The 10,628-nt window shown below is 43.6% G+C and overlaps 1 long non-coding RNA gene across 1 annotated transcript; it reads left to right on the top strand.

Annotated features, from left to right (window-relative positions):
* Positions 1-4,719: 4,719 nt before the first annotated feature.
* Positions 4,720-7,535, top strand: LOC119305798. Its single transcript, XR_005148775.1, has 3 exons — positions 4,720-5,017; positions 5,140-5,212; positions 7,318-7,535. It is a non-coding gene; the product is annotated as an uncharacterized LOC119305798 (long non-coding RNA).
* The last annotated feature ends 3,093 nt before the right edge of the window (positions 7,536-10,628 follow it).

Here is a 10,628-nt window from a genome sequence, read left to right as displayed (position 1 = left end):
GAGATTGAGCGTTCGGGTTGAAATCCATGAATCTTCACACATGATAGCTCATTTATGAGAACACTTTTCTAAAATAATTTTTGTATTACAAGATTATTATTTTTCCTGGAAACTTGGTCACACATAATGACACAATGCGAAGGTTTTCCAATTTTTTGAATTTTTTTGAATTTTTTATGCCCGTTTGAAAATGCGGTCAAAACGGCGGGCTTGACCGTTCCTAGCTAGTGGTTGAATCTTGGAAAACTTTTGATGTTTCTCTTATTAAATAGATACTTATGTACATAGAAATGATTTTTGGAAAAAATAAATAGCAAACTATGAGGCAGCTGTAGTTCAAATTTGACCCGCTTCCAACTGAATCGGCGGGAATTTGTCTTTTTCACCAAAGGTGGATCAAAACTTTTGACACCCAACCATTTTGTCAATTGTGCATTAAATATGTCCTAATATTTTATAAAAATGATTTGGTACAATTTTGCAACAAATATATGGTAGGTCCTTCACAAAAAAACCTCATTTCGGGCACTCGAAAAATGGAAAATGAATTTTCCGTGCAAAGCAAATGAAAACTTCCTTAGGCAACATTTTTTGGAATTCCAATATGCACCCTTGTGCACAGTATGAGATCATTTGAACAAATTATGCCATGAATGTGGCCATAATATTGATCATTTGGCTTGAAAGCCATTGATCTCCACACATGATAGCTCGTTTCTGAGAACACTTTTTAAAAATAATTGCCGTATTACAAGTTTGTTATTTTTCCTGGGAACTTGGCCACATATAATGACACAATGCGAAGGTTTCCCAATTTTTTGATTTTTTTGAATTTTTTATGCCCGTTTCAAAATGCGGTCAAAACGGCGGGAATGACCGTTCCTAGCTAGTGGTTGAATCTTGGAATTTTTTTGGCGTTTCTCTGATTAAATAGGTACTTATGTACCTAGAAATGATTTTTGGAAAAAATAAATAGCAAACTATGAGGCACCTACAGTTCAAATTTGACCCGCTTCCAACTGAATCGGCGGGAATTTGTCTTTTTCACCAGAGGTGGATCAAAACTTTTGACGCCCAACTAGTTTGTCAATTGTACATTAAATATGGCCTAGTATTTTAGAAAAATGATTTGGTCCAATTTTGCAACAATTATTTGGGAGGTCATTCACAAAAAAACCTCCTTTCGGGCACTCAAAAAATGGAAAATGGTTTTTTCGTCCAAAGAAAATGAAAACTTCCTTAGGCAACATTGTTTGCCATTCCAATATGCACTCTTGTGCACAGTATGAGATCATTTGAACAAACTATGCCATGAATATGGCCATAAGATTGATCATTTGCCTTGAAAGCCATTGACCTCCACACGTGATAGCTCGTTTCTGAGAACACTTTTTTAAAATAATTGCTGTATTACAAGTTTGTTATTTTTCCTGGGAACTTGGCCACATATAATGACACAATGCGAAGGTTTCCCAATTTTTTGATTTTTTTTGAATTTTTTATGCCCGTTTCAAAATGCGGTCAAAACGGCGGGAATGACCGTTCCTAGCTAGTGGTTGAATCTTGGATTTTTTTGGCGTTTCTCAGATTAAATAGGTACTTATGTACCTAGAAATGATTTTTGGAAAAAATAAATAGCAAACTATGAGGCACCTACAGTTCAAATTTGACCTGCTTCCAGCTGAATCGGCGGGAATTTGTCTTTTTCACCAGAGGTGGATCAAAACTTTTGACACCCAACCATTTTGTCAATTGTGCATTAAATATGGCCTAGTATTTTAGAAAAATGATTTGGTCCGATTTTGCAACAATTATTTGGGAGGTCCTTCACAAAATACCTCCTTTTGGGCACTCGAAAAATGAAAAATGTTTATTTTTGCAAAAAAACTCATTTCTCACTACACCTTTTTGAAGATATTTATCTTTTTTCATGTTTGTTATTTTTTTCTGAAAACTCGTTCACTTTTTGGTGACACAATGAGAAGGTTTTCTATTTTCCTTTTGAATTTCTCAGGTCATAAAATAGCTGTCATGACTTTAACATATTATTTTTAAACAACTATGACCAATTTAGATGGTCATAGCATCATACTGCATTCTGATTGGTCTGTAGACCCTTCACGCGGATCGTGCATCATACGCCGTCAGATGCTCGTGGATCCAACGGCTGTCCACACCAACCCCGAAACCCTAGCTTGTCATTTTCCATCCACCCCCCGCCTCCTTTCTTTCCCACCCCCACACCAACCCATCCATCTCCTCGCTGCCTCCTCCCTTCCAGATCTCCTCGCTGCCCGACGGAGAGAGAGAGCTGCCTCCTCCCTTCCAGATCGCCGCTGGCACCTCCCTCCGGCAGAGCTGGCCGCCGTCCATGGCCTCCCGCACGCCCTACTCCTCTCACCCCTCCCCTTCCCTTACCCAACCAAACCGCACGTCCATGGCCACATCCCAGCTCGATCTCGTCGGGAACGAGGCCACCTGCAACCACCGGCCTCCATCAATCCAACCATCCATCCATGCCCGCGGCAGCACTCCCGCCGCCCGTGCTCCTTCCCCAGCAGCGAGAGGCTTCGAGAGAGCCGAGGCACGCTCCGAGCGGGGCGATCCACCATCCGTCCCAACCTCCTCCGCCCGCCTCCTTCTGTTTTCTATGGGTCCTACAGATGGCGGCGACGGGCGTCGGCGCCGGGTGCCTCGCCCCAGCGTCCGCCTACGCGCTGATCCGGCGACGGCGGCCCGGGCGTCCGCCTGCGTCGTCCGCACGCGGCTCTGGTGCGTCGCGCGGGGCCGCTATGTCGTCGAGCTCAGCAGGGAGGGCCCCGCGGCGCGCCCCGCGTAGCAGCTGTAGCAGCTGGCCCCGCCCGTCATGCCCGGCTTCCTCGTGCCGCCCCTGCCCGCGCCTGCCCAGTCGCCGGCCCCGTCGCAGCCGAGATGGACTTCAGGAAGGCGCTGGACTCGGCGCTGTTCCGGCGGTGGCTGGAGAACCTGCAGGCGGAGAAGGGCCTGCTCGCCCACGGGAAGCTCAGCCTCCGACAGATCCTCATCCAGGTGCGGTCCTAGTGCTTCCCCCTCCCTCTGAATTGAAATGTTTGAGCTAGTACGATTTCCTCGGGGAATCTGTCTGTCGACGGCGCATCTGAAATATACTCCGCGATGTGTTGCAGGGGGTGGACATGTTTGGGCAGCGCGTGGGGTTCCTCAAGTTCAAAGCCGACATCGTCGACGAGGAAACCAAAGCCAAGGTGATCACAATGTCCCATGATTCTATCTCCTTTTACTGGCATAGTAACAATTTGTGATTCATACAATTTTAAGGTGTTTCTCCAACTAAAATAGATGTGACCTTGTCATGTCTAGTTTGTTATCTATGTTAAGATTGCTTAGACACAAACAGGGTTTGGAGTATGAGTAAGTGGAGACCATAAGGTAGGTGTAGATATGATAGAACCGGGTGAGGAGCCGCGATAGACCAGGGCAGGCAGTATATGTGCTTCACCAGGGTTTGCCAAATCGTTTGTGTTAGCATGATGGATTTAGAGCTAGTTAATTGACATGCTCGCGAAATCTTTGTTCTAGACAGTTCCTAAATAATCATCGGTACTCTGTCTTACCTTTTAAAATTAGTATGTATTGTGGATTTTCGTTCATCTTATTGATCTACAATATATTTAGATTCGAGGGATTGTCTTTGCAAGAGGGCCTGCTGTTGCTGTGTTGATTCTTTTGGAGTCCAAAGGGAAAACTTATGCTGTTCTCACTGAACAGGTATATATATTACTGTGATTTGCAGTGAATTGTTGCATATGCGAATAGTAATATTGTGTAGCTTGATTATTTGTATTCAACTATGCGATGCATGAGGAGAAACGGGTTGTTGCCCACAGCACACTGCGGCGACATCTTCTTCTCCTCTCTTCGCGGGTGCTCGCCGGTCCACGCTGCCACCCATCAATGTTGACAAGTCACCATCTAGAAGGTTGTCCGAGGAGGTATAGCCGAATCCTGAATCTGATTGATGTATTCTCATACACCTTTAGATTTCTTTTTCTTTACATTTACATAGTTTCAGTTACTTGTTACAGAAACTGCTGGTTTCGAACGCTAGCAAGCTCCTGGCATGGACTAGACAGAAGTGGGAAGGCTATTGCTGCTCCATGCTCCCGGCTTGACTTAAATATATGGACCTGATTATCTTGTTTCTGTGCCGATTTACTTGTTTCTGTCTTACTTTGCCTAGTGTTTGAACTAGTTGGTCTGTTAGATTTTGAATGGCAAGTCGATAGACTCCGTTGCTCCATCTGTACATAATTCTGTTTGTGTTCGTTGTAGTGGTAATTATGGCTTTAATAGTTATTGAAGATTGCACCTGTAAATCTAGATCTACTTGGATCCTGGTGGCTTCTTTTGCCAAGCAATATCATGTGCTTATTAGTTGCAAGATGTATTGGTTTGCTCTGCTGCCATGTTAATTCTGCAACATATTTCGTTTTGTCTGATTAAAAAATTGGTCATGCTCACGAGCAGTATATATGCACTTGGTTGGTTCGTTGTTGGCAGTTTAGCTACACAAACTGACTGACATTGCACAATAAAATGTAGCAGATTTGCTAGCAATCCTTCTTTCTCTCGTATAGAAGTACATGCTATCTAACGTGAGCAAAATCATTGCGTAACTACAGGTACATCATATGACTAATTTACATAGAATACTGATACTCGACCCCATGCATTCAGTTTCAGAACTTGAAACTAATTAACCTGTGGAAACTAACCTGACTAGTAGCTTCTCTGGCTTCCAGTTTACAACTTCTAGGATATCAATCATTCATTCTCAAGTTGCTGCTGGCAGCTACAAGTTGCCTTTTTCTGGAATTTTCATGTTCTTTTTTTGTGTGTATATGCCTTCCTCTTCGATTTCGAGCTTGTGATTGAGGTCAATTGATGGTGGTGGTTGTGCGATGCAGATGTTCGGGATGGTGGAGAAGGAGATGGAGTACCGGGTCGAGCTTTTCAACCGGTGAGTGATGAGCCTTCTAGCTGTTGTACTACCACCAGTCCACCACCTGGGTGGGGCTTGTGAGATCAGATCGCTTGTGAGATCAGATCGCTGGTTGATGCAATGAATTGTGGTTATTGCAGGCAAATTTGGGGCTGAGGAAAGAAGACGAGGAGCAACTTCTCTCTGGTCTGGTCGTTGGAACTTCAGGACAAGGTACGCATCCCCATCTCCCTCCCTCTCTTTCTCTGCTTACAAATGCCGCTAAATTAAGGAATATTTGATGCAAATCCTGGCTGTGTAAGGAATTCAAGAGGGATTTGTATGAACAAGTCCAGTTTTTTTAGTTAGTACCAAACAGAGAAGATGAAGGAAATATGCCCTAGAGGCAATAATAAAGTTATTATTTATTTCCTTATAATCATGATAAATGTTTATTATTCATGCTAGAATTGTATTTTCCGGAAACATAATACATGTGTGAATACATAGACAAACCAAGTGTCACTAGTATGCCTCTACTTGACTAGCTCGTTAATCAAAGATGGTTATGTTTCCTAACCATGAACAATGAGTTGTTATTTGATTAACAAGGTCACATCATTAGTAGAATGATCTGATTGACATGACCCATTCCATTAGCCTAGCACCCGATCGTTTAGTATGTTGCTATTGCTTTCTTCATGACTTATACATGTTCCTATGACTATGAGATTATGCAACTCCCGTTTACCGGAGGAACACTTTGGGTACTACCAAACGTCACAACGTAACTGGGTGATTATAAAGGAGTACTACAGGTGTCTCCAATGGTCGATGTTGGGTTGGCGTATTTCGAGATTAGGATTTGTCACTCCGATTGTCGGAGAGGTATCTCTGGGCCCTCTCGGTAATACACATCACATAAGCCTTGCAAGCATTACAACTAATATGTTAGTTGTGAGATGATGTATTACGGAACGAGTAAAGAGACTTGCCAGTAACGAGATTGAACTAGGTATTGGATACCGACGATCGAATCTAGGGCAAGTAACATACCGATGACAAAGGGAACAACGTATGTTGTTATGCGGTCTGACCGATAAAGATCTTCGTAGAATATGTAGGAGCCAATATGGGCATCCAGGTCCCGCTATTGGTTATTGACCGGAGACGTGTCTCGGTCATGTCTACATTGTTCTCGAACCCGTAGGGTCCGCACGCTTAAGGTTACGATGACAGTTATATTATGAGTTTATGCATTTTGATGTACTGAAGGTTGTTCGGAGTCCCGGATGTGATCACGGACATGACGAGGAGTCTCGAAATGGTCGAGACGTAAAGATTGATATATTGGAAGCCTATATTTGGATATCGGAAGTGTTCCGGGTGAAATCGGGATTTTACCGGAATACCGGGAGGGTTACCGGAACCCCCCGGGAACCATATGGGCCATCATGGGCCTTAGTGGAAAGGAGAAAGGGGCAGCCCAAGGGGGCTGCGCGCCTCCCCCCTTCCCCTAGTCCTATTAGGACTAGGAGAGGTGGCCGGCCACCCCTCTCCCTCTTTCCCCCTTGGGAATCCTAGTTGGAATAGGATTGGGGGGGGGGGAGTCCTACTCCCGGTAGGAGTAGGACTCCTCCTGCGCCTCTCCCTCTTGGCCGGCGCCCCCTCCCCCCTTGGCTCCTTTATATACGGAGGCAGGGGCACCTCTAAACACACAAGTTGACACAAGTTGATCCACGTGATCGATTCCTTAGCCGTGTGCGGTGCCCCCTGCCACCATATTCCTCGATAATACTGTAGCGGAGTTTAGGCGAAGCCCTGCTGCTGTAGTTCATCAAGATCGTCACCACGCCGTCGTGCTGACGAAACTCTTACCCGACACTTTGCTGGATCGGAGTCCGGGGATCGTCATCGAGCTGAACGTGTGCTCGAACTCGGAGGTGCCGTAGTTTCGGTGCTTGATCGGTTGGATCGAGAAGACGTACGACTACTTCCTCTACGTCGTGTCATCGCTTCCGCAGTCGGTCTACGTTGGGTACGTAGACAATACTCTCCCCTCGTTGCTATGCATCACATGATCTTGCGTGTGCGTAGGAATTTTTTTGAAATTACTACGAAACCCAACAGAAGATGCGGTCCAGATTGGCCAATTTTGCTACTACCACATGGATTTGTATCTATGCAACCATCTTCCTACTGTTTGTGTTGTTTGGATTGCAAGAAATTCAGCTTTGGGTGACCTGCACTTAGTTTAATTTCTTTGAATAATCAACCGTATTGTTTCTGTATTGTTTTGCTGCTGTATTGTTTCTCACTCATGATTGATCTACTGCCAGGTGAAGGTTTTCAAATGTTGAAGGAGGAGGACAATAGGAACTTGTGTGATGTCTTGTCATCTATTTTCTTTTCTTTGTTGTAGAATAGTTCTGTTTGGCACTTACTGGTTGGATGTAAAGATATGTACTGCTAGAATGAATGCATGTAAAGATATTTTGGGCTCCTATAATATTTCATGTTGCTTTGAAAATGTATCGGAACTGGGCTAGGCCCAAGATAACTTGTAGTGCGATGTGTTGTAATGTCAATGGCATAATAAAAGAAGTTGGATTGGACCAATTATTTTGGCCCAGCCCAAGATATATTGAACAATTATTTTTGAGGGGAAAACTTGAGAGGCCCAACAAAGAAATGGCCCAGAAAAAACAAGACCAAAAAAATCTGTCAAAAGGGATAGGCAAAGAAATTTAAAAGGCCGAATTACTAGGCCAGGCCCATGAAGCTAGTGAAAATTAACAGAAATAAATATATATTGAAAAGGCCGAATTGTTGGGCTCGGCCCATGTAGAAAATCGAATTGGACCGGGCTGAATCTTGTGCCACATCAGCTTGCCACGCTGGATGCCTACGTGGCCTGGGGGAGGTTGCTAGTGACCAAATCGCCACAGTAGGAATATTTTGGTCGTAAACGTCTTTGACCATTCCAGAAGAAAGGTCGCTATAGTCAGTTTACGACGGCCAGCTTTTGACCTTCTGTTTTTTGTCACAAAAAGGTCGTACATGGAAATTTGTGACCTTTCAGTGACCAATAGTGGTGGTCACAAGTTGACATATTTCTTGTAGTGAATTATTGCACCAACAATCTCCCTCTTTTTGGATGATTGTTGACAAAACAGATAATCATTAAAGTGAAGATAGATAAGAGGCAATTAATTCCAACAAGAGTGAATAAGTGTTACTTTTCTCAATGATGAATAGACTCCCCCTACATGTATGTAGGGAAAAAGATATGAGATTAATTCTCCTGCAAGTATTTGAAGTATACAGTGGAAATTTCAATCATCCGAGACAATGATTCACACTGATGACATATGATCCATCGAGATCATAGTGCTATCATTCATAACTTCCGATAATAACTCCACCTGCAAGACAAATGCTTCGAGAGAAATAGTGTAGCAGGAGGGGTTATTAACATTACGACACATAAGTTTTACAACTTAGAGCAGAAAAGCTTAAACCATAAGTTGCGAACTCGCATGAAACCAAACCAAAGGAACACAGAAAGAAAATCTATCGAGACTCGATGTAATTCTCCCCCCTTTTTTCAACTAATGTAAAAAATGTGATGAATAACATGAGTGCAAAAGAAAAGAACTTGGTTCACTCGGTGGCATACCCAGAAGAACTGTCCGAGGTGACTTCTTTTTCGGAAGTGACTAGATTAGCTTCATTTTCAGTAGCGGCAGATTTTCCTTTAGGGATAACAACTTGGTGTTGAGAGGAGGAGGGCATATTTGGAGCCGCCACATGAGGAACACGAGATAGCACATTGCCTTCGGTAGGTTTCTCAGTCGGTGAGGTGGCTTTAGAACGGTCAAGCAGTTTGCGAAGCTTGAGATGCAGAAGATCAGTGGTTGACTCATGACCAGGAAGAGGAGGGGTACTCCGATCTTGGAAATCTTCAAGAGTGAAGCCTTTGTCAATATAATCATATAGCTCTTGGAGATTGACATTCAGTAGTTGTTTCTCGGTAAAGAACTTGCGAGCAATTTCCAGAGCCTCTTCTTGTTTTCATCTGCAATCAGATGCATGATTCTAGTGTGATTGTTGAGAGCATTTAGCTCGGAGGCGAGATGTTCTTTTTCGCGTCGATCCTCAGCGATGTGCTGCAGTAGCAGTTGTTGTGTATGCAAACTAACTTCGAGTTGCGATGGAAGTTGAGGTGAAATATTTCGGTCATGCTGAGGGAGACGTGGCCCATCAAATTTCTTGTGATAATCATGAGGGCTTGATGCGGGAGATTTACCCAAAGAAATATCTTCCATGATTTGCAAGGTATCGCGAATAGGAGGTATGAAGCATTTATGACTTTCCTTCGCCAGATACACTATGCGCATAGTGTGATCAATAACTTTCTGGATCCATGGTGTGAAAACTTTGATGCAGAAAGGATATTGAGCAGAATCCTTCAGAATACGCAGAAACATGTCCTCAACATCAAAGATATACCGCTCAGAGATTGCATAGATAACATTTTGAAGAACATCTGAGATGGACTTATCTGGGTTCATCCCGGACATAGGGCAAATAGTGTAAGAGAGCATGTGAAATAGCATTTGATTCTCGAATCTTAAATGCTTAGGACGGGGAGGACCAGTTTAGTTATGAATCTTGTCTTGATCCATAGTGCACTGAAAAGTTTCATCTGATATACATCAATGTTGTGCACTGATACGTCCATTTTGCATCATGCTTTTATATCAATATTTATTGCATTATGGGCTGTTATTACACATTATATCTCAATACTTATGGATATTCTCTCTTATTTTACAAGGTTTATCATTAAGAGGGGGAATGCCGGCAACTGGAATTCTGGCTGGAAAAGGAGCAAACATTGGAAACCTATTCTGCACTGCTCCAAAAATCCTGAAACTCCACAAAACATCTTTTTGGAATTAATAAGAATTATTGGGCGAAAGAAATACACCAGGGGGCCCACACCTCAGCCAGAAGAGTGGGGGGCGCGCCCCCCTACTGGGCGCGCCCCCTGTCTCCTGGACCCCCTGGTGGGCCCCCGGTGTCCATCTTCTGCTATATTAGAGCTTTTACCCTAGAAAAATTGTGGGCAAGCTTACGGGACGAAACTCCGCTGCCACAAGGCGGAACCTTGGCGGAACCAATCTAGGGCTGTGGCGGAGCTGTTCTGCCGGGGACACTTCCCTCCGGGAGGGGGAAATCATCACTAACGTCATCACCAATGATCCTCTCATCGGGAGGGGGTCAATCTCCATCAACATCTTCACCAGCACCATCTCCTCTCAAAACCCTAGTTCATCTCTTGTATCCAATCTTGTATCAAAACCATAAATTGGTACCCGTGGGTTGCTAGTAGTGTTGATTACTCCTTGTAGTTGATGCTAATTGGTTTACTTGGTGGAAGATCATATGTTCAGATCCTTTATGCATATTATTACTCCTCTGATTATGAACATGAATATGCTTTGTGAGTAGTTACGTTTGTTCCTGAGGACATGGGTGAAGTCTTGCTATTAGTAGTCATGTGAATTTGGTATTCGTTCGATATTTTGATGAGATGTATGTTGTCTTTTCCTCTAGTGGTGTTATGTGAACGTCGACTACATGA

Source organism: Triticum dicoccoides, chromosome 5B (genome assembly GCF_002162155.2).
Source record: "Triticum dicoccoides isolate Atlit2015 ecotype Zavitan chromosome 5B, WEW_v2.0, whole genome shotgun sequence".
Lineage (NCBI taxonomy): Eukaryota > Viridiplantae > Streptophyta > Magnoliopsida > Poales > Poaceae > Triticum > Triticum dicoccoides.
Note: the sequence above shows the minus strand (reverse complement) of the source record. Positions and strands in the feature narration are given on the sequence as shown.